Source organism: Herpailurus yagouaroundi, unplaced genomic scaffold (genome assembly GCF_014898765.1).
Source record: "Herpailurus yagouaroundi ecotype Mexico unplaced genomic scaffold, PumYag 186, whole genome shotgun sequence".
Classification (NCBI taxonomy): domain Eukaryota; kingdom Metazoa; phylum Chordata; class Mammalia; order Carnivora; family Felidae; genus Herpailurus; species Herpailurus yagouaroundi.
In genome coordinates, this window is record NW_024412417.1 from 40,937,321 (window position 1) to 40,964,252 (window position 26,932).

At 41.9% G+C, this 26,932-nt stretch overlaps 2 long non-coding RNA genes across 2 annotated transcripts in view; both read right to left on the reverse strand.

Moving 5' to 3' along the window:
• Positions 1–5,675, reverse strand: part of LOC121043018 (uncharacterized) — a 108,428-nt gene extending 102,753 nt beyond the window's left edge. The window contains exon 1 of the long non-coding RNA XR_005796639.1: positions 5,550–5,675. This is a non-coding gene — a long non-coding RNA (uncharacterized LOC121043018). The remainder of the gene's footprint in view (positions 1–5,549) is intronic.
• A 451-nt stretch (positions 5,676–6,126) lies between these two features.
• Positions 6,127–26,932, reverse strand: part of LOC121043020 (uncharacterized) — a 312,549-nt gene continuing 291,743 nt past the window's right edge. Inside the window, exons 4-5 of the long non-coding RNA XR_005796641.1 lie at positions 13,042–13,243; positions 6,127–6,409 (exon numbers count right to left, since the gene is read on the reverse strand). This is a non-coding gene — a long non-coding RNA (uncharacterized LOC121043020). The remainder of the gene's footprint in view (positions 6,410–13,041; positions 13,244–26,932) is intronic.

The following is a 26,932-nucleotide window of genomic DNA, read 5'->3' on the forward strand; positions in this document are numbered from 1 at the left end:
CTGATAGTCTTTGTTCTTTCTGCCCCCCTGGGACACTGCACATGCCGTCCTTTTTTCTGCAGGACGTCTGCAACGTCCTCTCTTCCCCCCACCTTCTCTCCTTCCCAAGTGTCCTCCTCTCCCAACTAACTTTAATATCACTTCCTTCTCAGGTGACAGATGAGACGTTGCTTCTTCCAGGAATCTCTCTTGACCATAAACCCACAATGGGATGATGCCTGTGCTATGGTTTCTGTACCCTCCTATCATTCCCCTGCAGAATTCTAACAATATATTGTTGCAATGCTTTATTTAAATACTTCTTTCCTCTACTAAGCTATGATGACATGGCTGTGCCTATTGTCTTCATCATTTGTATTTGGGTCCCACTACAGTAACTGTCAAATAAATTTTGAATTAATGGATGCATCAGATCAAGAAATGTCATTTATATTGATAATAATTGCATCATTTGGCTCCTGCTGCCTAGCACACGGCCCCAGACCTCGGTAGCGTGGAATGGTTAAGTGTCCATCCACACAACCACAGCTTTGTAGGCAATTATGGTGGCTCTGCTTCACACTGCTGGTCATGGGTCAGTGGCAGCAACACCCCTCCACGTGTCTCTCATTCATGTGGGACCAGCAGGTTTCCAGGGGCCCATTTTCCTCATGGTAATGGTGAGACGTGCAAGGGGGTGGAGCCCACCCCCGATAAGGACATCTTAAGTCTTTGCTTGTTTCATGTCTATTAACATCCCTTTATCAAAATAGGTTATATGGTCAAGCCCAACATTAATGGGTAGAAAATATACTCTACCCACAGTGAGTGGGTTAGGGAGGCAATTATCTGCTTAATAGTAATCTGAGTTACCACAATCATGAAAGATCAATCTATGATCTAGCCAACATTTATCATTTATTCAAAAGATATTCTCTTTTCCTCACAGGCAAATCTACTCCTAATACACTATACTACGTTGCTTATGTAATTCATAATTAGAAAATAAGTTTGAAATATGCCATCAGCAGCCTACAAGGAAGGTAAATATATACACAAACTACTATTCTACAAGAACATGCAGTATATCCCTAATGGAGACTACATACAGTAGTGGAGATAGCAAAGATTTTAGCATCAGGCAGACTGGGGTTCTGGGTTGTGGGTCCTATCACCTGCTGGCACGTGACTGTGGGTAGTTGTTTAAGTTCTCTGAGCCTCTTTGCTTCCCTTGTGAAATGAATACGACAACAGTGTCTATCCCACAGGGGGGCCACAAGGTGAAATGGCACATGGTACGTGCGATCCCTGGCAGAGAGTGAGGACTCTGGGCACGTCCATTCTCTCTCATTGTATCCTCCTGTTCTCTTACGCTCTTGTTGAGACCCAACTGCAAAGTGCACAGCCCATAACCTGGGAGAGATTGTGGGTATAATTTCCTGCTTTATCTCTTTACTGGAGCCCACTTTGACCTGTGGTGCACTGGGATGAAATCCTCAAGGAATGAAGTATGAGTCTCATTTCTTAGAGTCTATCACCTTATACATCTAGTTTGGATTACTTTCCCCCAAGCACATCAACTTTTTTTTTTTTTTTCTTAATGACTTAAAAGGACTCTGATTTCCTCTGCTGATTTATGTCTCTTTGCTCACCTGGCCATCTCTCTGTGCGTGGTCTGAGTCATCACACATTTCAACTCTCACCCATGTACGTGGTACCCTAAACTTGTCTAAACCCAAAGATCCACATCTACACGTCAGATTGCTCCCTGGATTTCTCCAAGTGAATGTCAAGCAAGCATCTCAAGTCCAACATATTAAATACTCAAGTTATCATCCATTTTCCAAGTCTGGGCCTCTTAGAGTGTTCCTTGTCTCAGTGAACGGCTTCATCATCGGCCCAGCCACCAAGGTCAAAACTTCATGGTTGCCCTAACTTCTCTTCGTCCCTCCTCATTCTAATACATTCAGTAGTAAGCACATCAGTCAAGATAATTTTGGCTATAGAGTAGCAAGAACCCCAATATAGGCCAGCTTAACCAACAGCAAAATGTGACTATGTCATGTAACAATTCGTCCAGAAGTGAGCAGACACCAAGTGTCAAGGCTCTGGCATGACTTCACTCCAATTTTCTTGGATTTCCTAACTCTGTCCTCCCTCTGTGAGCTTCAGTAGCATGCTGACCACAAACTGACTACAGCAACCATAGGCATCACTATATGTAAAATAATACCCAGAGTTTCTTTGAGGGGGAATTGTCTTTGTATCTCTCCCGTGGGATTAAGGACATCCTCAATAGATGTTTCTCGAAACACGAAAACACACCTTTACACTGGCTCTCCTTTTCCTCATTCCCACTCTCCCTACTTCCTCACTCCTTCCTGGAAGAACCTCCCCAAATAAACTCCCTGAACCTAAGTTCTCATCTTAGGCTGTGCTTTCAAGAGAATTCAAGTCAAGAGATGACATGAGAGCATGGTTTTTAACCCATTTTTCAACTCGGTAGTCTCAGTACTGGTTCTATTCTAAGAGTTCTCTCCCAGAGCACACCTGAAAGATAGTATGAGTCACTTGGACTTGTTCATGCCCATTTGGAGCTTGATCTGGTGGCCAGAATGGTGGCGTGTGCCCCTTAGCCAAGGCTGAGTCACATGCTTATCCAGAACTGGAGGTTGAGGTGAGCCACACCAATGTCACATATGTGGATAGGTAGAGTGTGTTTCCATGAAAAATCAGAGTTAGGTTGCTGAAAGGAGGGGGGATAAGTGCTAGGTAGATTAAACAACAATACTCATTCAGAAAGTCACCAGAGCCCCTTCATCTATGGTACCCAGAGGCGACTGCGACAGCAGAAATGAGTAAGGAGTCCAAAGAATCTTCACCAGGGGAGTGACATCTCTGTCAACTAGAGTTGGTAATGACCTAGGAAGTGATGGAGGAGTTCAGACAGAGATTAAGCCCATTTGTTTGATTAGTCCAGCCAAAGAATTGATAGTTCTGGATCAGGAATCCAAGACTTCAACCTTCCACGGCTGGGCTAATTGCACTGTAAAAACCGAAGTGGAAAAAAATTACCCATCCCTCTCTCACAGTGGCTGCCTCCTCAGTGATCCTGACAGTGCTGAGTTGTAAGGACTATAGAGTTATGCTCTCAAAACACCACACTGTTATAAAGATGATGGACTTGGCTCTCGGACAGGTCCCTTTCTGGATTTACTAATTCAGCCCATTAAGTCTAATCTGTGTCTATAAAGAAAAATGTTGACTCCTGATTTACTTAGCTTATAAGACATATTTCTTTTCGCACGCAGAGTGCCTGGGACAGTCCCTGACTCAGCTCTCAGCTGCCCTGCTTTCATGATGATTTAGGAAATAACAGAATGAGTAGGCTCGCGAGGAGAGGAAAACAGATTGGGCTGGAAGCCTTCAGAGCAGAAGAGGGTTGTTCCTTGCTTTTGTCAGAAATGGGTCTGCTGGGAAGGTAGCGTGGGGCAGGGGTGCGAAGGGAGAGGTTGGAAGGTGTCGGGGAGGGGCATCTGGCTGTGCAGTAAGGACAAAGGTATTGAACCAAATGAATACATAAATCAGAGAAGATCCGATTAGGGTGAAAGTACAGTCTCGATATGAACATCCTTGACAGCCAGTGATGTCTACAGAATGAGGCTATGGGGGCAAGAGGGGGATGTGGCAGAAAGGAAAGAAGAGGCTAAATTTAAGAGACACTATTGAGAGGAACAGAAAACAGAACTTAACGCTTACGATGAGAGTTTTAAAGGCAACTGGCAGAGTGTAAAGCTAGCAGCAGTAGTCTGAGATGCTGGGGAGAGGTGGGTGAGATGGGAGGAAGACAATAAATCAAGAAATACAGTTTCAAATGTGGTGCTTAGAGTAATGGAGAACAACAATGGAATAAATAAAGCAGAAACGGTATGAAAAAGAGGCTGTTTCTGATTAGCGGCATTAAGAGCGGGGACAGGGGAGCATTTCTTCCGCCATGAGCTTTTCTGTGCTATTTGAATCATCACCCTGTGCATGCGCTGCTCCGAAACTTGAAAAACAAATGCCATACTTCAGCAACTACCCTGTTAGCATGGGCTACGCACCTGCTCTGTGCCAGCCACTGTGCTTGGGTTTGGGAATTAGAACATACATAAGAAAGACAAGAGGGTAAGTGTTAACATGGAGAAATCGTTCCGCTTGGGAGAAGTGCTAAAAAGGCATGGGAAAGATTCCCCAAAGAGGTAAGACAGGAGTTGGATATTGAAAAATGGAGAAGTATCCGCCAAATTAACAATGCGGCAAGGACCGTAGATGCCAAGAGACCAAAATACCCAAAATATTAGAGGCATGGAAGGCAATGAAATCTCTGAGCAACTTCAAATGCAACGTTACCAGTGCATTTTGGTGCAAGATCGTAAGGACAAGTGAGCTCAAGTCAGGAAGGGCCTGTTATGCTACATTGGTTGGAATTATATTTTGTAGACCAGGGGTTGCAAACTCAAATACACAGAACAATAGTTGGGCAGATAATGGCAACAAGAGAGGCAGAAGGGAAAGGCAGTGGTGGGTAAGAGATCACACGTGTTCCAGCTGAACACAAGGTACAGTAGATTGCTGCTATTCAAGGGTCCAAACCCACCATCAGAAATGTTCTAGTTTTTCCAAATAAAACTAGGATTCATGATTTTTACGTGAAACTTCTTAATTTTAAAATATTGGCAACTTTATCAGTCGGGCTATGCCATGATGTGCTGTGATAACAAAGAAGCCCCCAGTGCTCCATGGTATAACATCATAATGGTTTATTTTTCACTCGCACATAGGCCAATAGGGATAGAACACCTCTCCTTCCAGTTGTACCTATGTCAGCAGGATCCCACAGCCTTCAAGGTCGTTGACCCAGAAGTACATTTGCCTCTTAACGGCCTTGGCAGCAGACATCCAGGCACCCCAAAGAGTGTTTTTTGATATCACATTTTCATTTTACAAAAAAATAATTTCAGGACGGTGGAAACTGTTGACTGGAGATGGGGATCCTGGAGGAAGGATTTATTATTATTTTTTAACTGCTTTGGAGAGCAATACTGAGGACTCAGGACAGGACAGGACAGGAACAGTAGGACCAGAAGAGAGAAAGGATGCCGATACGTGGCATTAACTCTCTCACTTTGCAAATAAACAGGGCAGCCGCAAGGTTTCTGTGAAATGCCCAAGGTTGCAAAGTTAATAAGCAGCTGTCCAGAACCTCTTTGTGAATCCAGTACACTTTCATCACATTAGTAGAATGGTCGAAAGGAAAAGTAATGGAAATATAAAATCTTTGACTTTGAGAATTAGGCTTTGGGGAGCTTATCTAATGCAAACACTCAATGCCATCGGATTTTGCTCATAACTGATTTTAAATGTGAACCCCCTCAAAGATATTACTTTCTTCTTAACTTATAAGACCTGCCAATGGGTAAACATCAAACAGATAATGTATTCATTTTTTAACCTTGATTTAGACTCTTTTCCTATTACCTTCTGGGAAATCCTCAGCTTAAGAAAGAAATGTTTTTTATCTTTCTCACCTCTAAACGTGTCCTAGTGCTGGAACAGTAAGCATTCTAATCAGTGCAGCTCCGAACCATCTGTGATGAGATTTCTTCGGGAGGATTCATCTCAGTCTCTAATGCTCAGAAGTAGTTAATCCACTTGAGCCTAAAGCAGAAAGAAAACAGAGAAAGGAAAAACGTCAGGAAGGAGGGAGCGCATGTGTGGGGGAGAGAAGACAGATTAAACGGAGCAGTGCTTTTTTGCCCTAAAGCTCCAGAAAATGAGAACATAATGCATCTGTGGAAGATCACATAAAAAAATTAATGTTGAGCAAAAAGTTCTAATATTAATTACAGGGAGACTTTATAGCGGGCACCGCGTTCGCCATTTTATAGGATCATTGCAGTTCACCTGCCCCATTTCCTCACGGGGCAGCTGAGGAGTCCCCCCTTTCACGAAGGAGCAAGTTGAGGTGGAAATGCACCAAATCACGAGCTACCAGAGATTCCTTGTTTTTTATACCCAACGCCCGAGTTTTGCTTTTTTCCGATGTCCTATGTAACGGTCTTATATTCGGATTCAACAAGTGTTTATCAAGTATTTACCGTGAACTCCAAATACGGACACAGTTCATCTCATTTAATCCTTAAAATAATCCCACGAGGTCAGCATTGTTGCAGTTATTACAACAAAGGAAAACCAAGTGCAAAATAATGAGATGCCTGCGGTCTTGTTCTGGGTGCCAACGGAGATACGGGCCAGAAACTCAACTTTCTGATGAAGGAGGCCCTCTTCATTTTGCCATCTTTATACTTTCGGTGGGAAAATCTTCCTGATAATGAGTCTCTCTAGGCTTCCTGGTCTCATCTGGTCTTTCTCTCTTTGCCTAGAGGACCTACTGAAAGAATATGTAGGAGGAGAATAATTTTAATTATGACAACCATTTGGGGACATATACATCATCACCGTGTAGCCTTATAACAGCAGCATGAAGCATATGTTAACAGAACAGCCAGTATAATGATGTCCTTAAGGGAAATTACTTTGGTGAAAAGGTAAATAGATCTGAGTGTGAAGACGGTCTCTGGGGCATCTCTGTTAGGAGAGTTTGAGAAGACGTTTTAAACTTTATGGTTCTCTATGGGGCGCCTGGGTGGCGCAGTCGGTTAAGCGTCCGACTTCAGCCAGGTCACGATCTCGCGGTCCGGGAGTTCGAGCCCCGCGTCAGGCTCTGGGCTGATGGCTCGGAGCCTGGAGCCTGTTTCCGATTCTGTGTCTCCCTCTCTCTCTGACCCTCCCCCGTTCATGCTCTGTCTCTCTCTGTCCCCAAAATAAATAAACGTTGAAAAAAAAATTAAAAAAATAAATAAATAAACTTTATGGTTCTCACACACAAATGCCATTGTTGGAACATAATCCAAGTGGATTAAACATCTGGATGATTATTCATGAGGCTGAACGTACAGTAAAAATATATATGCTACAAGTTCAAGACATGTGGGAAAATGTGACCCACAATCAAGGCATAAAGTAGTCAATAGAAACAGTCCTGGAAAAATCCAGATGATGGAAGTAGCAGACGAAAACATGCAAACAGCTCTTGAAATCACGTTCATGGAAAGGGTGGGCATATGAGGAAATGGAGAATCTTAGCAGAGAAATGAGAACGACAGAAATGAGTCCCATGGAAAATCTAGGGCTGAAAAGTCTAATATCAGAAGTGAACAATTCACTGGATGAGGACACTGAGATTTTTGTCTTAGTGTTCCAAATACTGGCATAGGATGATAACATTTCCAACTATGATTATAGAGATGGATATTTTTAACTTCAGTATTGCCATATTTTGCTTTATGAAGTTTGGAACTCTGTTAGTAAATGCCTAAGTGTGATGGTTAGTGTTATATCAACTTGGCTGGGCCATGGGGTACACAGTTATTTGGTCAAACATTACTCCAAGTGTTTCTGCGAGGATATTTTTGGTTGAGTTTAATATTTAAATTGATATACTGAGTGAAGGAGATTGCCTGGACTAATGTGGGTGGGCCTCATCTAATCAGTTGAAGACCTGAATAGAAAAAAAGGACTGACCCTCCCCCAAATAAAGGGGGGTTCTTCTACCTGACTGCTTTTTTTCCTGAAGCACCAATTGTCCCCTGTCTTTGGACTCACACTAGGACACGGGCTTTTGCTGAGTCTCAAGCCTGCTAGCTTTTGAACGGGAACAACACCATCAGCTCTCCTGATTCTCAGGCCTTTGGACACACACTGGACCCATATCATCAGCTCTCTGGAGTCTCCAGCTTGCAGACTATAGATCTTTGGGCTTGTCAGCCTCCATGGTAGCATAAGACAAGTCCTTACAATAAATCTCTTTGGTGTATATGTATACACATCCTACTGGTTATGTTTCTCTGGCGAATCCTGACTAATATAATAATTAATCTGGATTGTTATGTCTTCCTGGAGGATGATTATCTTGCACTATTTGTCAGGCAGTTTCTGGGTCTCCATTTCCTTGGAGTTAATGGAGCTTTATAAGTTTCCTTTGGTGGTGTCATATTTGCCTGATTCTTCATGACCCATGTAGCCCAAATGTTCTGTGCATTTGAAGGAGCCAACAGCTCTTCTAGTCGTTATAGACTGGTTTCAGCAGATAAAGACTTTTGCTTGTCAGTTTCCTGGGCATTGCCAGACGGCATTGCCTCTGGAATCATCGTCATACTGGGCTGGATCCAGGACTATCTGGGCTATTGCTGGGTTTGCAGTGGTATCCGTGGTTGGTGGACCTGTCACCGGGGAGTTGGGCGAGCATGGGTCTTGTCTGGTCCCTGAGTAGATGGAAATGCCTCCAGGACTTTGTTCAGTAGGGTGGCGCTGAGTCAAAGGTCCATTTCAGAGTCCTCAGTTGGGTCCACAGACAGTTGGCCTGATACCAGGTATGTGGTAGGTGTGGCCCCTACCTATTCCCTGAGAGGACTCCTGCCTGGTCATTGGGTGGCCCCTTGAGAGGGCAATAGTGGCACCCAATCATGGCTGAGGGGGCTGGACCCATGTACCATGGCTGCTTCAGATTTTACAGCCAAGATTAGAGTCTGCATACCTGCCTCTGGAGGCAGAGATGGGCATACCTTGCAGCTGGTATCTGAGGGGGCAGGTCTCTCTGGGCGTGGCTGGGGCTGGACTGTGAGGCTGTTTCAGGATTTGTAGTCAGTCTGAGGTTTGGGGCTCACTCTGGGGGCACGGGCAGGTGTGTGTCCTGCTGGGCTACTGGGTTCACAGAACTGCTCATGTCCCACAACTGGCAGGGGTTAGAGTCGCGGGGCCATTTCGGGATCTGGTGCTGCCTCCAGGTTGTCTGCTTTGCCTCTGGGGGGCAACGAATGGCCAGGTCTCCCACAGGGCACCTGGGTCAGTGGGACTGTGGCAGTTAGTGGCTGGGAGGGACTAGAGCCGAGTCGCAGGATCATTTCTAGGTTGTTGGGCTTCCCTTCAGGGTCATGATGGGCTTGCCCCCTGTCAGGTCCCTGGACCCGCGGGACTTCTCACAGACCGTGTCTGGATGGTCTGGAGCCAAGCACAGCGACATTTTAGGATCTCCAGGGGTGCCGGCGGGAGTGCCTCTTGCTGGGATCTCTGGACTGGCAGGACTGCCCTGGGACTAGCTGGGAGTGGCTGGAGCTCAGTTAAAGGGCTGTTTCGGGGTGGGTTGTGTCCAGGGGCTCCCAGACCGAGACTAAGAGAGTCTGAAGCCAGGTCATGGCTTCAGGGTCCACAGCCCAGACTAAGTAAGGGCTGTGGCCTATTACTAAATGTATGGGTGGGTGTGACTCCTCCCGGTCCCTTAGCATATGGTGCTCGTGACAACCAAATGGGGCTGTAGCCTAGTCTGCAGGGGCACAGAGCTGTTTCTGGGTCTGCAGCCAGGACCAGTCAGTTAGCCACCTGGGTGCGGGCTCTTGGTCTTGGACTCTACCCAGGTATCACAATGTTCGACCTGGGTCCCAAGGCTCCCACAAAGGCACTTTTGCCCAAGGATTGATGCCAAATCACTGTGCCGCAGGTAGATACAAGCAGAGAACTTTGAATCCCACCATCTTGCCAACACCATCTAAAACTGTTTTCATTTTTTACTTATTTTAAATTTTTTTGGTAGTTCTCTGGTTTTACTTTTTTTTTTTTAATGTTTATTTATTTTTGAGAGAGAGAGAGGGGATGAGCCGGGGAGGGGCAGAGAGAGAGAGAGAGAGAGAGAGATACAGAATCCAAAGCAGGCTTTAGGTTCTGAGCTGTCAGCACAGAGCCTGACGCGGGGCTCGAACCCACGAACTGTGAGATCATGACCTGAGCCGAAGACAGACGCTCAACCAACTGAGCCACTTAGGTGCCCCTAGTTCTATGGTTTTATTAACACAAATACCACACACACATAAGCTAAGCTGTGTATTCATTTTCTTTGCTGTGCAGCCCAGCATTGGAACTGGTGACTCAGATGGCCAGCGAGGCTGCTCTTTCCACAATGGCCTTGCGGTTCTTGGAGGAGACATCGGGGGGCAAGCTCTGTACAGTAAGATTTGTTGCACATCAGCAGGTCTTCAAGCTCCTTGACGTCGTGGACTGGGAAATTCCAGAAGCCACCAGGAAGCATGTGCTTTGTTTCCTGGTTGCTCCCATAATCAATGTTGAGCATCAAAATCTGGCCCTTGAATCTTCTGTGCACCCTATCGTCAATGCCTCTGGGTTTCCACCACTTGTGCTTCATTTTGACATATTTTTTCTGACTGGGGCAGGATGAGGTTCTTGGTCCTCTCTTTAACGATCTTGGGCTTCACCAGAGGTCTGAGGGCAGCCGTGATGCCGAGTAGGAGATGGCCACTAACCTCTGCAGGCTGCCCCAAGGAAGTGACAAAACTGTGTCTTTAAATCTCTGATCGATTTCAAGGTTTCTCTGGGTCTTTTGCTTTTAGCTGATGATTTTAATTTTTAAAACTGTTGTTTGAGGGGCGCCTGGGTGGCGCAGTCGGTTAAGCGTCCGACTTCAGCCAGGTCACGATCTCGCGGTCCGTGAGTTCGAGCCCCGCGTCAGGCTCTGGGCTGACGGCTCGGAGCCTGGAGCCTGTTTCCGATTCTGTGTCTCCCTCTCTCTCTCTGCCCCTCCCCCATTCATGCTCTGTCTCTCCCTGTCCCAAAAATAAAAATAAACGTTGAAAAAAAAATTAAAAAAAAAAAAACAAAACTGTTGTTTGAAATTTTTGGTTTGATGTTCCTTGTTTGGTTTCTTTTATACTTACCCCATTTAGAGTTGTCTCAGTTTATCAGACCGTTCATTTTTTTCAAATAATTTTTCTGCCCTAGCGTTACTCTCCTTTCTCTCTAGACATTTAATTACTCAAATTTTATGCCATTTTCTTCTTATTCTATCAAAAATTCTGGTGGTTCTTTTCGACCCTTTCTTTTGTTCTTCTGTTCTTTGCCTAGCCTAAAACTGACAGCAGTTCAAAGCCATCTTATTTTGTTCTGTTGTTATATAAAGATTATTTTGGCTCCTCTGGGTCCTTTGAATTGCCACATAAATTTTAGAATCAATTTGTCAATGCTAGGAAAACAATCTTGTTCAAGTCACATTGAATCAATAGATGAATATATATTTAGTAACCATATGGTAATCATCAATAAAGAGAATAGAAATATGTGCTTTTTTTAGCAAAACAATAAAAAAGGGGATATATTTTCATCAACCTCACAAAGTAAGAAGGGGAAAGAGGCAACTAGAAAAGGATAGTAATCCGGAAAAAAGGATTAGTGGATAGACATATATCTGAGTATGCCTGTAATCACAACACATAAACTAATTAACCTTTTAACGAAGGTTATCAATAACAATAATAATAAGAAAACTATCTATTTCTACCTCTTATTGATCACAAGAGACCCACCTAAAATAAAATTGCAGAGTAAATGAGATATAAGTAAGAAAATGTATAAGATGCATATCCTAAGTAAGGGAATGTTGACAAAGGCATATCATTATTTTTAAAAGTTGAACTTCAAAGTAATAGCATTAGTAAGAATGGATGTTCACTCCTTAATATTAAAAATAACAACAGTATTTGGCACATAGTGGACATCAATTATTATCTCTTGAAGTAATAAATGAATATAGCAAGAGGGAAAAAAACCATGATTTTATGCTTCTCTAAAGAAACTGATCAAGAATATTGAAGAACTGGAAAGTATATAAATTATTTAATTATTTGAATAGTACAATGAATGTAATGTAAAACTCTACACCCAACAAAGAGAGATAGGATTGTTTTTATGAACACATTGTCTCTTTAAAAACTTGACCATAGACTAAGTCACAAAGAAAGGCTTATATTCTTAAGAAATTCTAATAATCTTTATTGTAAATAAGAATCACCTGTTAAGCTTCTTAAGCCACAAGATAGCTGGCTTCAATTCCTAGAGAGTCTGATTCAGTAGATTGAGGTGCAGCTTAAGAATTTACATTTCTGGGGCACCTGGGTGGCTCAGGCGGTTAAGTGTCAGACTCTTGATTTCAGCTCAGGTTATGATCTCGCAGTTCATGGGACTGAGGCCCTCATCAGGGCTCTGACAGTGCAGCGCCTACTTGGGATTCTCTCTCTCTCGGCCTCTCTCTCTCTCTGCCATTCCCCTGCTCATGTGCACGCATGCCCCCCCCAAAAAAAGAAATAAGTATTTTTTTTAAAAAAAGAATTTACATTTCTAATAACTGTTGGCTGATGACATGGTAAAAGTCCCTAGACCACACTTTGATAGCATATTCTCTGGCAACAGTATAAATGACTTCAAAATCAGTAACGGAAATGTATCTTAAAGAGAAAAAAAAAAAAAAAAGCATGTGCCTAAACATTTTTTTGAAAGCTATCCTTAATTACTCAGGGGTTAAGAAAAATATCACAATGAAAATTGCAAGATATTTTGAAATGAACTATAAAGCAGTTAAATCAAAACCTCAGAGATTAAGTCAATGTGATATTTAGAAGTATATGACCTGATATGTATTTATTTATGAGAATCAACAATATAGGAATTAAATGAGTTATAGTTTCAATTCAAGAAGTCAGAACCAAACAAACAAAAATAGTTCTATTTCTGGTAATGAAGACCTACCTCGTAGCAGTCTAAAACTCCTGCTGAGAACATAGAGAATAGATGGACAAAATACAAAAATAATTTGAATGTACCAAGGAGTCACTTATGGAGCCAGAATTAGGACGATAGAGAGAAGGGAAATGCATTGGGGTGTATCCGACATTTTATGTCGCTTTTTCCTGCAAGGCATTCATAGATTTTTACGTATTCCAGGCTGAGAAGTTTAGCAAAAAGAGAATGCTAAGGAGTAGAGAAACTAATCATAACTTTGGCACCCTCTTGGGGCAAGAGAGAATGACATAGACTTTATGGCTATGGAAATAACTGATATTTAAGAAGCAAAATTGCCACAGATTAGGAAATGCGCAGTACAGAGCCTGGTAGCCTCACCTTTGATCACTCAAGACATTTGCTTATTCATCTGTGCAGAAAATCGAAAGATTGCAGCCAGGAGATGGACGAGTTGAACGGCTAAATGGAGCATCATGTCGGGGCTATTTATAACTTAGATTTCTTGGTGACCAAGAAAAAGGAGTGCTGATGAATAATCAAGATGTCCTCCAGGCATTTATAAATGTATCATTATACATTCCTAGGGAGAAGAGCAAAGAAAAAAAGTAAATTAGGTTTTATAAAGAGTGAAAACCAGTTTCAGACAAACCTAATTGATTATGATAAACTCATAAACTAACCAAACTGACATATATCGAATACTGGAACCAGCAATTTCAAGAAACACAATCTTTTCAAGCACCTATCCAATGTTTACAAAAAGTAATCAAATGATGGACAATAGACTAGTCTCAGCAAATGTCAAATATTAACACAATTGAGAATTCATTCTCTGCCTACATGGGAAATAAGCTAGAAAGCAGCAACACATAGAAATATTCCAAATATCTATTTGGAAATTAACACATATGCTTATAAATAATATATGAATCAATATAGTAATCCTGAAGGAAATCAAAAACACTTTGAGGTGGATGTAATGAACATATGTCTGTCAGAAGTTGTGAGATCTCGTTAAAGTATACTTACAGCTAAGTTCATAACCTTAAATACACATAATAGAAAAGAAGAAAGGTGGGAATTCAAAGATCTAAAATTTCATCTCAGGAATTTTGACCAAAACAAGGGGGGGGGACAATTAAAATTTCTCCTAGGAGGAAATAAGATGGAGATCGAAACAGAAATTAATAATAGGAAACACGAAGGAGAGAAAATAGGCAGACATAAGCTATTCTTTGAAATGAAGAAAAAAATTGATAAACATTTTGAAAAACTTACCAAGAAAAGAATGATGGTACAAATTACAAACATTAGGGCCATAAAAGGGGATGTCACCACAAATCTGACAGACATTAATGTGATAAGAGGATAAAATAAATGACATTTTTCCCAATAGACTTGAAAATTTATATTAAAAAGACAAATCCTAACACTTTCTAAAACTGACACAGAGAATATAGAAAATACAAATAATCCTAAATCTTCCTATTTTATTTGTTGTTTGTTTGTTATTATTTTATATGTCCATTAATAATCTTATAAGACTGATAGGGGCGCCTGGGTGGCTCAGTCGGTTAAATGTCCGACTTCAGCTCAGGTCACGATCTCACGGTCCCTGAGTTCAAGCCCCGCGTTGGGCTCTGGGCTGATGGCTCAGAGCCTGGTGCCTGCTTCCGATTCTGTGTCTCCCTCTCTCTCTGCCCCTCCCCCATTCATGCTCTGTCTCTCTCTGTCTCAAAAATAAATAAAACGTTAAAAAAAATTTAATGAAAAAAAAAAGACTGATAATGAGGGCAATGAATTCTTCCAGCAGTTTAAGGAAGAAAAACTGAACTACACATAAATTCTTCTAGATATCCATAAAAAAAGAAATTCCTTTCACTTCATTTTATCATACCAGCACAACCTTGATACCAAAACCCAGTAAGAATATCTTCAGAAAGAAAAATTACAGGTTAATATGCCTAAAAATGATGATAATTCCGTATTTTTAGGCAACCAACTTGTTGGCTAAATTTTAACACTGTAACCAAATTAGGAATAAAACAAATTTCCCTTACTGCCACAGGAAATCTATAAGGAAAGGCACATATACACTTCATAAATAGTATTGTTAATGATGGAATGTAGAAAACTTCCCTTCATAAAATTGGAAAAAAAGACAATGATGCTCAACAACATTTCTATTAAATAATGTACAGAAAGCCCTACAAGTCCTACAAGTTCAAGATCAAATAAATTCAAAATGGCAAATAAGCATGGGAAAAGATCTAAAAATAGCTTGTATTAGGCAACTGTAAACTGCCTAATAAAATAAATAAGTGTATGCTAAAGACATAGCATTATTTGTTATGTATTTGTCAAAACCTATAGAATTCTATAGCACAGAAAGTGAAGCATAATGTTGAAAAAACATTTTTTTTTTAAATTTACAAGATCGGGGCATCCCAAGACAGAATGCAGACTATGACAAAAGAATCTAAGTGTATTACAAATGTATGAGACAATCTCAGTAAAGGTGTACAAATGAACAGTTGTGATATTACTGTAACATACTGGAGCAATTAAGTAAATGGATGATAAAAGGAGTCCAGTTTTCCACTGTTGGAGTTAGGATTTACAGATAAACAAGTCAAGAGGTTAGAATGATCCATGCAATCATGGATTCGAATTGGAAACATCAGTATGAACTCGTTTAGTTCAGTTTGATCAGTGGTGCTGAGCCAATCTGATATCCGTGAGAAAACAAAGTCAAAACTGAGTGATCAGACAAACCTTGGCTCCCACTTGACGTTATATGAAAATTCACTTCTCCAAGTGGATTGTTGATCTATACGTTAATTGTGAAAGGTAAAACAATAAAGCTCTTGGCTGTGGAAAGATTTCATGAATCAGATACAAAAGCCACTAGTAGGAAAAAGCTAAAGAATTAGAACTACATTAAAATTAAGAATGTAAGTTTCCACCAGAAAGTCACTAGGTAAAAGAAGATATTTGCAAGAAATGGATTTGACAAACACCTGATCCAGAATCACAAATGGGGCTTAAAATTTATAAGTGAAAGACAAACAACCCAATATAAAAATGGATAAAAGATTTGAACAGGTACTTTATAAGAGGAGACATCCAAATAGCAATAAGCAATGAAAAAGTGCTCAATAAATAACTCATTAGTGCTGGGGAGGTCACAGAGAGGATGTGACTGCTGATTGAATTGTGAGTTGGATCCCAGCCATTGGAGGCTCCTCATTCCTTTCCCTGTCCTCGGAGTGTGCATTCCACTTGTCTTCCCTGCTTCCAGAAGCTGCCCCAAGGACCTAGCCTTAGACAGAGATGTGGTTGTGCCGAGACCATCTGGAAGGTACCCGTGACTGAAACTAGTTAAGGCCTTTACATGCACTTAAGATTTGACAGACAGATACAGAGATCTGCTCCTCTCGTAGCATGCAAGACGAGCCTCGTAAGTAAGTTCCCTGCTTCTGAAACCTGCCACCTTCCAATCTGGAGGAGCTCACCTCTTTCTTCAGTCTCTCCCTGCCCTCCAAGTACAGGGGCCAGTTTCACATCAACCCAGGAAGGTCCACAGGAGGTTGCAAACCAACAATTAGAAGCATGTGAATCCAAACCAAGTGAGATATCGCTACCTGCCACCAGAATGCTTAATGTTAAAAAAAAAAAGTCTAACTATAGAATCTATAGTTAGGGAGGTGAAGCAATTGTAACTCGCATTTCATTTTGGAAAAATGTTTGGCAGTATCTGCTGAAGTTGAATATACACTTAAACTATGACCCAGCATTTTCACTTCTAGACACTCACTACAAGTGCATACCAGTGAACAACAAAAGTCAAGTGCAAGGATATTCATAGCAACTATTTAACCTTTGAGAAGTGGAAATTCCCATCAGTAATAGAATGGGTAAAGAAATCAATTTTGTATTATTTATCAAAAGGAATATTATATATCAATGAAAATGAATAGATTACATATACACGTGACAACATGAGTTAATATCACAACACAATATTGGATTAAAGAAGCCAGACAAAAAGGTGAATATGTTCTATGATTCCATCAATATGCCTTGTAAAAGTAGACAAAACCAACTTGTGTTGGTAGAAGTCAGGATGGTGACAACTGCCACAAAGGAGAGCAAAAGAGTGACTTAGGGGGGAGCTAGGAGGGTTTCTGGGGCTGGTGATCGTTCTATTTCCTGATCTATGCTGTGGTTACATGCATGTGCTCATATTTTGAAAGTTCACTCAGCTTGTGCTCATAATTTGGGCACTTTCTGCATGCACAAGAAACTTCAGTAGAAAAAAACTATCAATGCTAGAAAAAAGACATAACTTAAAGAATGTAGAGGCCACAAATGATAGCGATAGGAGCAAAAACTAACGTGGGAACAAAAAGGGTAAAGAAAATCAGTAACCAAAGTTGCTTTTGAGGGAAAAAAAATAAAACAACAATAAGAAGGCAAACCTGTAGCAAATCTGCCCAAGAGATAAAGGGGAATAATTTTTTAAAAGAATAAATCTCAATCCAGAACTGAAGGTTTTTTTTTTTTTTTTAAAAAAGAATATTTTCTTGGTCCTTCCCAGCTTGTGCTGTAAAGCTGTGTTTATTTGAGACTTCCATTTTCAAGTGCTTTTAAACTAGATGAGGTTTATTTTCATCTTTCTTTTCCTTAATTCCAAAGGCAATGGTCTACTGTTTGTGACTCAACATTCTGGATTTGCATAATAGAAAACATGCAATTCTTTTTCGAATCTCAAGAGAAATATTTTAACACATTTGTCCTTTTCAGCATCATTACCAGTTATGACACTAACATCATGAAAAATACTAATACTCATTCTAAAATAGTCACAAATACTGAGTTTGCCTTGTAATACATTACCTTCTATTCAACAAGAGCTATGCATTTAGCCCTTGGTTTTCATTTGTAATTTATTGATGGTATCAGCATATACGGAGTTTCTAGTAAATGCTGGCCACAGGTCTAGACCCTACAATGCAACAGTGCATAAAACACGACCCCTTCTCAGGGCGCCTGGGTAGCTCAGTTGGTTGAGTGTCCGACCTCAGCTCAGGTCATGATCTCATGGTTTGTGAGTTTGAGCCCCACGTCGGGCTCTGCGCTGATAGCTTGGAGCCTGGAGCCTGTTTCGGATTCTGTGTCTCCCTCTCTCTCTGCCCCTCCCTGACTCACGCTCTGTCTCTCTCTCTCTTTCTCAAAAATAAACATAAAAAAAAAAAGATCCCTTCTCTAAAAAAGCTCCATTTCCATAGGGCAAAGACATGGACACACATAAACAATTATGTTGGCAATTATGTGCCAACAAAAAAATAAGTGTGGGGTCATATGGAGGCTCAGAGGAGAAAATAATTAAGTTTGTTTAGAGGACAAGCTGAATACCGCAGGAAAAATTAGCATGCTGTCCTCAGCAGGTACACGGTGTGTAGGAAGGCCCAGAGACAAGTGTGGGACTGTTCAAAGGGCTCTATCCGTGAAAGACATAGCAAGCCGTGTTAAGATGCTCAGCTGCAGCCTACAGGCAGAGGAGAGCCCCAGAGGCTCCTACACAGTTAGGTGACGAGGTCCAATTTGATTTTGAAAGACAACATTCTGTTCATTTTGCTTTCCAGGTCCTTTGAGTGTCTCCCACCACTAGGCCGCACCATGAATATCTTCACATATCCCTGATTTGGGCCTTCCAATGTTCCATATTTAGTCTGCTTTTCAAACACTGTCTGTGACATAAAACTCACGTGTTCATGGAACCAATCGTGACCCTCTGTCGTACCTAGTTTCTCCCCCCACAGTATTTGCATCTTGATGTGCACTTACACTGTTGTAAGATCCACCCCGCTGAATTATATTTCCATATAGGTCATGTCCACTGGACCTTGGGATCTCAGATAATGGTGGGCCCTGTCTTACTTGTAGCCTTAGTGCCCTGAAGAGTTCTAAGTACATATGGGTATTTCATCAAAGTTTATCAAATGCAAATCTCAGTCATACAGTTTAAGCAAGTGGTCTATCAAATAACTGTAACCAGCCAGATGAATTTTTATATTGTGAAATATTCAACAATATTTCTGTTTGATGATTTTAAAGTTGTTTTTTAAATCAGTATCTGCCTATATTGAAAAAAAGTCATACATGCTTTAAAAAGAAGTCAAGAAAAGATTCTAACACTTGCTGGTCACTAACTAGAAGCTAGCCTATGCTAGGAATATTATATGCTGGGTGATGGCTAATTTCATGTGCCATCTTGGCTAGGCTTTAGTGCCCACTCAGTTGATCATGTGTCAGTCTAGATGTTGCTGTGAAGGGATTTTTTTTAGGTGTAATTAACATTTAATTGGAAGACTTTGAGTAAAGCAGGTTACCCTCCATAACGTAGGTGGGCCTCATTTAATCAGGTGAAAGACTTACAAAAAAGACTTAGGTTCCTCAAGGAGAAAGGAATTCTGCCTTGTGACTCGAGGCTGCAACAGCAAAAGTACTCTTTCTGGAATTTCCACCTTTCCAGCCTGCTTGAAATTCTGGACTTGTTAGTACCCACAGTCGTGTGAGCCAACTACCTGAAATCTCCCTCATACCCCTGTCGTCTCCCTTCTCTGCTTCCCTGAAAACTCTGACCCGTACAACATGATATCATTTAACCACCACAACCAGCTTCAGAGCAGTATCATTCTCATTTTTCACAAAGTCATTGAGGGCCGGAAAGTTTAAGTATCTTGCAGAGCCAATATGGCCGAAACTACTATGGCCCACCTATATCCATTCCCCACAGGGTGACTACATAGTCTGATTTCCCTGAGACTGTCCTGGTTTCAGGTTGTAGGATGCCCTTAGGCCCGGGAATACCCCTCATTTGGTCATCCAGGGGAAGTGTATTTCCTGCCCTTGAGCGAAGCTATGTGACTTGCTTTGATCAATACCATGGGAGAAGAAATGGGCTGTGAGTTGCTTCTGGATGGAAGTATTGAATCACCAGTGCTTAACCCTCCAGCCTTCTCCTCCACTGCAGCGGCGATGGGCGATGACTGTGTTGAACTGGACATGAACGCTGAGGCATTATGCGGGATACTTGCCCCCAAATATCTCCCTGAACACCACTACCTGACTCTGTTAAGCCACTGAGATTTTGGTGATTTTTCATTTCGTTTCGTTTTGTTACTTTACTTCTGGTTATGCTGTTCTGTCTTGAATAGTGGAGGGGAGGGGTCTATAGTTTTTCCATAGCTACCCTATAATCAGGAAAAGGCAGTTTTTGTTTATCTTAAGTAGATTGGTTGAGGAAGGAAACTTGTATATCTTTATACACAAAGAAAAAGGGGCTAGTTGAGAAACACAGACCACTGATGTCAGAGAAAGAAAGTTCTGGAGGGCAGGTGTGATTGGAAAATGTGGTTGGAGAAGGAGGTGCGGAAAAAGCAAGGCTTGCACCAGAGACTGAGAATGGACAGCTCTTTCTCTGAGGGTCTGGGGAGCAGCTGAAGGACAGTGACCCTCGTAGGGTGAGGGAGGAGAAGTTGCCATAAATGCCATTGCTCTCGGAGAAGTGCTAGACAGGGAATCCTTGGTTAAAAACCTTCAATAAGTCTTTATTTTTCCTCAAAGCCTATAAAGTAAAGGTGTGGGCAACATGTTCACTGAGATTTGACATTTTATGATTGTGGAAATTCTACTCGGTAGCATTACAAATACACTTAGATTTCCTTCATCACCAGAAGGTAAAAACAGAAAATCTAAGATCAACTCAAAGACCAGACACAATAAGGAGGCACTAGCAAGTGTGTTAGGGCTTTTAATCAGCAGAATTCATCATGGTAACCGTGAACGGCTTTGTAGAGTCTGATCTCCAATTGGCCTCCTTAACTAGATGTGTATCAATAAAAGACTTGACTGGTAGTTTGTCGATAAGAATAGACAAGGGTAATTTAATAATTAGAGACGGTAAATGTTCTTTCCTGAAACTGAGGCAGATATGAGGCAAAACAGTATGAGAACAACCCAATCCCATCCAAGGGTTTGAAGCTCCTTCACCCAATGGTCAGGAGAAAGTCCATGCCTTTGACAGCTCTCTGCGTCTGAATCTGAGAGCCACCGCCTATACGTAGGTGCCCCTTAGCACCCCATTGCTGCCCCCACCCAGGCGGACTTGAGTGTTTTCTATTGTCTCTGCATTTTAACAGGAATTTAAGTGAACACTTTCCTAAAAATGTAGTTGACGTTTTTACATTGTATACCTTAATATTTGGATATGCAGATTTATTTGTGGTGAATTCCCAGATGTCAGAGTTGAAAGAGTTCCTTTCAGATGAATCAACACACTCAGAGAGATGAAGTATTTTATCCAAAGTCAAACAACAGTTTATTTGCTAACATTCGATGCATGCACAGTGCTAGGGGCTGGGGATATAAGAGGCATAGAACATGTTTTGTACTCTGTGGCGAGGCTAGCACTGCATCTTAACCATGAACTGGTTCTCTGGGCCAGGGAAGAGAGCTCAACTTCTTCTGCCTGAAATGCCTCTTGTCAAAAAGGAAATTTGCAGAAAGAAAATGCATTTAATGAACATTAAATGGAGAAGGGAGAAGGGCATTATGAGCAGAGAGGGATCGTATGTGAACACCTATGGTGTGGAATTCTTTGGAAGCAGAGTTTTAGCATGTTTGAGAGTCTTGACTACACATTACAATAATGCCGGAAACTTTCAACAAAATACGGATGCCGAGCCCATCCCAGAGCTTCTGTTCTATTGATATTCAAACATCTTCATACTTCTCAATAATAAATACTGAGTATATCAATTCCTTGTAAAATGAAGAACCTTCTCACAAAAGTCTGAAATAGGAATTGAATGTTAAAAGCCTTCTTATCTTCTTATCCGCTCCCATGATTTTACAAAGAAGATAAAGACTAAAGAGAATTTACTTGCTCATAAAATACCAAGAATTTCCATCAAAGCTGGCATGTTCTCAAAACCATTTTTTGTTTTCTCTTCTTACAGAATTGGTGATACAGACTGGGGCCCCCTGAGGGTTTACTGACTCGCAACATTTATTTTAAGAGCATGAGAATACGAAACCTGGTAACTACCCGTTTTTAGCCAGTATCTGCACGACAGGTCAACTAAGCCTAGTGTGGTCTTGGTTCAACCAGACTTCCCTCAGAAAAAGCTGTTTCCACTGAGTATTAGTCAGCCTGGGCTGACATAACAACACCACAAATTGGGCGGCGTAAGGAACAGAAATGTTCTCGTAGTTCAAGCTTGTGTTTTTCATTGTGATGCATGCGAATCTTTAAGGGAGGATTTTAAAAGGAGGTGAGAGTCAACTCCGTTTTGATTATTTATCATGGGATTTTCCACTTGCATATGAACGCCTTAAACTTGAAGGATTAGGGTGTGTTGTGTCTAACTACGCCTTGGAAGTCTTGCTCATGCCTGCCTGGCAGACAGCAAGCTATGAAACCAGCTCTGTGCACAAATTCATTTGTTGTTTTCCTTCCTGTATGATGTAGAGTTAAAAAAATAAAAACCGAGTTATCAAATGCCCTAAGTATTCAATACTGGACTGTTTAAAAAAGACTCATAACAGCCAACACAAAATAGAGAAAGCATTTGGACTTTGGAATAGACAGAACAGATTTCAAATCCCGGCTCTCTCCCATGCTCTGAGGGAATGTGGAAGTTGTATAAACCCTCCCTGAGCCTCAGTTGCCCTGTCTGCAGATTGCAGTTATAAACACTAGCTTCATGTGTACTGTGAAAATCAAACGTATCCATTCAACACCCTCTGAACTCCTAACCAGTACCAGTATTTACAATATTTGCGAACTAGCCAACTACAGTCACTGCCCAATCAAAAGAGATGCTGCCCATTCAAACACAAAACACAATTAGGGTGCCTGGGTGGCTCAGTCGGTTAAGTGTCTGGCTTTGGCTCAGTTCATGAACCCTATAATTCATGGGTTCAAGCCCCTGTGGGGCTCTGGGCTGACAGCTGGGAGCCTGGAGCCTGTTTCGGATCCTGTGTCTCCCTCTCTGCCCCTCCCTCCTCACACTCTGTCTCTGTCTCTATCTCAAAAATAAACATTACAAAAAAATTATAAAAAATAAAAACAAAACAAAATTAAAACAAAACAAAACAACAACAACAAAAACACAACCAAAAAACTATAGGTAAACTTGAGCTGAACCCAGCACTGGCTTGAATGAGCATAGGTATAGGTGCTAGAAATATAGCAATTAATGGGACAGGGCCATACCTTCCGGACCTCGAGAGACCCAGAGTCTTCTGAGAGCACGTCAGGCATGTAACAGAATGAATGCAGTATGGTATTCTAGACAGTAGGACCGAAGATATGTCATGGTTGATAATGCCTGGCACAGAGCTTATTGCACAGAGGACACTCTCCTTTCCACTGGCCTTGATCGGGAAATCAGTCTTTAGTATGGTGAGATCAAGCCTCATTTCATTTAGCCAAACTGAGAGGAAAAAAGAAAAATCAGGAGACAGAAAATACTGCTAAGGTTATGAATAAAATGAGACCAGTCAAAAAATCTCAATCATTCAAGGCTTCAGCTTGCTCCACACTGCACTAGCTGAACACCCTACCGTATACTCAAATGTAATTTCTCAGTTACCCCAACACAAATAGTGTTCATCATCGAAGACTAACGATCGCCCCTGATTTCTAGTGATTCAGACATCACAGTATTTATTTGTGTTATCTAATCCTCTTTGAACTCCCTATGAAGATAATACTATCTCTAGTTTAGCAGCTAAAAACTGGAGGTGAGTGAGGTGAGGTGAATTGGCCAAGATCACTTGACAAAGTCACCATCTTGACCTAGGATTAAGATTACACAGCCCAATCCCCTCCCTTTCTCTCATATAAAGACCCATTAAAACCAAAGGGCAAAGACTCTCCTAAAATGGGGCAGCATCATAGGACAATGGAATCTCAGTCTTAAAGAGGAACAATGTCATACTATGAAAAGTTCTAAGGAAGGAAATAGGTTGCAGTATCAGAAATATGATGACTTTGATAATGCTTCCCATTATGTGCATAAGGGGGGGAGAGAGAGGAGATACGTGTCAGGAAAGGGGGATTTTAGCATTATCCTTGTATGTATAGTGGTTGATAATCTACACTGTTAGAAAAGAAAAAAAACAAACATCTGAAATGCTACCAACTTGGATTTCTTGGGTTGAACGTAACACAGATATACACCTTTTAAATACAGGTGTTACTAAACAGAGAAAGAGGAAACAGTCTTTATGATTGCATGCTCAGACACCAAAATCGATCCAGAGGCCTCTCATCTCAGGGTCTGATGTGGAAGTCATACACATTGTCTACACAGCAGCAACAAGACAGGAAACACGGAATGCTCAGCAATCATAAAGCCCAGCCTGTGGTGGTTAATAGAGTGCTGAGTGGGGCTCAGTCTTTGACCCCATGTTTTTGCATGTGATACAAATTTTTGTATTTCAAGCTGTCCTTCTTCCTTATGACCCCAACTTGCCTTCCTCTGGCTCACAGAGACCTTCCAAGTTTCAGAATACGTCTCTCCTTCCAGGACACCCCGGCCTTCTGTTACTAATAGCATGCTGTGATCTACCAGGCTATTGCTGCTGTGACTCCTGGTCCCCTGGGATATTTGGGGGCTGTGACCGTCCTCCATCTGCCCACTCCACGCTCCTGCCTGGGCCCTGCATATCAGCGGTAACCATTCTGCAATGAAATCATGAAGTGGATGCCATTACTGCACTCAAGGATTTGCACCAGAGGCCAACTGTTAATTCCAAGCCAGGAAGTAAAACAAAGGTTCAGGGGCTAAGCCAAAGTTCATTGCCATGTGTCAGTACAGAAGACACAAGGAGCCAAGCTGAGCTAGAGCTGGTGTGGTAAAAAGCAGCATGAAGAAATGGGGGGCGGGGGTGGAAATGGGGAGAATCCAACCAAATTCCAGCTTGGCTGAAGCTGTGGCCTTGCCATCCAAGACCGTTTGCCGCAAAGGACCAGCGGCAGGTTTTCCAGCTCATAGGGTGGGATTTGTCACACCTGGTGCCCATCAGCTAACGGCAAGGTGACCAGCACAACCATGAGCCCGCATTCCAGCTCCTCCCCTTGTTGAAGCAATGAGATGATGGCGATGCTCTTTTGGCCGGGTCATTAAATATTGTTAAGGTAACATTAAAATGGCACAAGCAGGGCTTAGTAATCATAAGCACTTAACATTCCTGAACGTTATTTTATATGACGCTCACTCTCAAAAGCAGTGAGAAGCTGCTTATGCTAAACATCCCAGCTACAATAAATCTATAAAAATGAGATGAAAATGAACACTAGCAAATAGTGGACCAGCTTTAGAAACAGAGGCCAGTGGAATGTGAGTCTTAGACCTGAGCTCTCTGGAAACACCTGCGTGAGGAGGATGGGGGAAACTGTCAATTACAGGGAAACGTAACCATTATGCCTGGCAAGAGGAAATTGCTTTGATGGAAAAACTACTACATGCCAGAAGCTGATTACTTTAGGCAATCATCTCATCAGCCCCATATTTTAAAAAAGAAGATGGACAATTTATCCGAAGTCAGAACAGCAGTGAAGGAAGAGCCTGAGTTGAGAGAAGAGAATGCTGATGGTAGTGTCCACCTGCTTTACATTACACAGAGGCTTTCTCTTCACAGGCACACAGTGGAGCCATGACACAAAGACCAGTTTACAAAGGTTAATTCAGTTATCTTAATTGATTTAATCTCATTGACTTTCAAAGGCCCATTTGTTAATTCACTTAACAAATAGTCATTCGGTTTCTATCATTTGTACAAGAAATACGTGGATGTGGATGAATGAGACAGCTTTGCCCTTCGCCCTTAAGGAGCTTCTGGTTTAGCGGAGGCAGAGACACAGTGAATAGATTATTAGAGTAATCTTAGGGTATCCTTCCCTGATGACGGCAAAGAAGAAGAAGAGGGGATGATGAGGATTGTACAAAGGGTCAAAAAGAAGGAAGGGAAAGAAGAGAAGAGGGGAGAAAGGCGGGGTTGATGAGAGATGGAGAGAAGGCACAGAGAGGAGAAAGACAAAATCTGGTTATTTTCAGACACCCACCTAGCACAGTGTTACATCTCAGACATGCCTCTTAAGTCGGGGTGGTTCTCGTTCTCTTAACTTTTCATTTTGGGTCCAGCAACAAAGATACAGCCTCATGATCAAAAGTCTATCTCAGTATGGCTCACTAAGTAACATCAGGTGGGGCAAAATTCTTAAATGTAACGTCCCTACTTTGCTTGGTTTTTAGAGAGAGCTTTCAAAAACCCTCTCTGCGAACTGGGTTTGAAGACGGGAGGCAGTGGCATGTCAGAAGCAGAGCCTGGCACAGACGAGGATGAACTTGAGATGGGAACATGCTTGAGACAGGGGAGGACAGACTTCCTCCTCCCGAGAGCTGCCGCTGAGCGCTGAGCATCTGCCTCCAGAGAGAGGTAGTAGTCGTCAGAAGCAAGTGAACACGACTTTTATAAGAAAAAGACCCAATTTCTTTTCTGGCACCCACACAGCTGCATCAGTAACAGTTAAGACGATGGAAAACCAAGATTCATTTGCCACTCGAGGAAGTGCACACAGGATGGTCAACACACTTGTTTGCTTTTAATAATGGATTAGACGTTAAGTGGAGAATGTAAAGCTCCAGAAGTTCCAAGGAAAACGGTTGACATTCTACCAGCTGTGAATTCAAACAGTGTTTTATCTCAGCAAGATCTTTTGGAAAGAGCCCATAAATAAGTTGGAAAGCACTGAGTTCTTAGGTCCCTGGAGGAAGGTGGGCTGTCCCCTTCCCCAGAACAGCCAGAATGCTCACGTATGGTCATCTCTCTGACCCTTTAATGGGTCGCCACCTGCACTGGGAAAAGTAGTACCCAAGTGGACCTTGAGGTGACAGAGGTGACTTTTAATCCCTGTCTACTCCCTACTGGCTGTGTGACCTTGTACAAATCATTTGAGCTCTCCGAGTCTAAGATGAGTCCAAAATCCAAAGTAGCAGTGGCACTGGAAGTAAGAAAGAAGTGGAAAGCAAAGAAAGAATAGCATCCAATTAAGTGAGCCCAGCAATTAGCCTACTGCCTCCCACTTATCACTTACAATAATCCCTGTACCTAAGCTAAATATATCTTGAGCTTTGTTTTATAGACAAATAGAGACTGAGAATCAGAAAGGGACAAACAGTCGCCAATACCT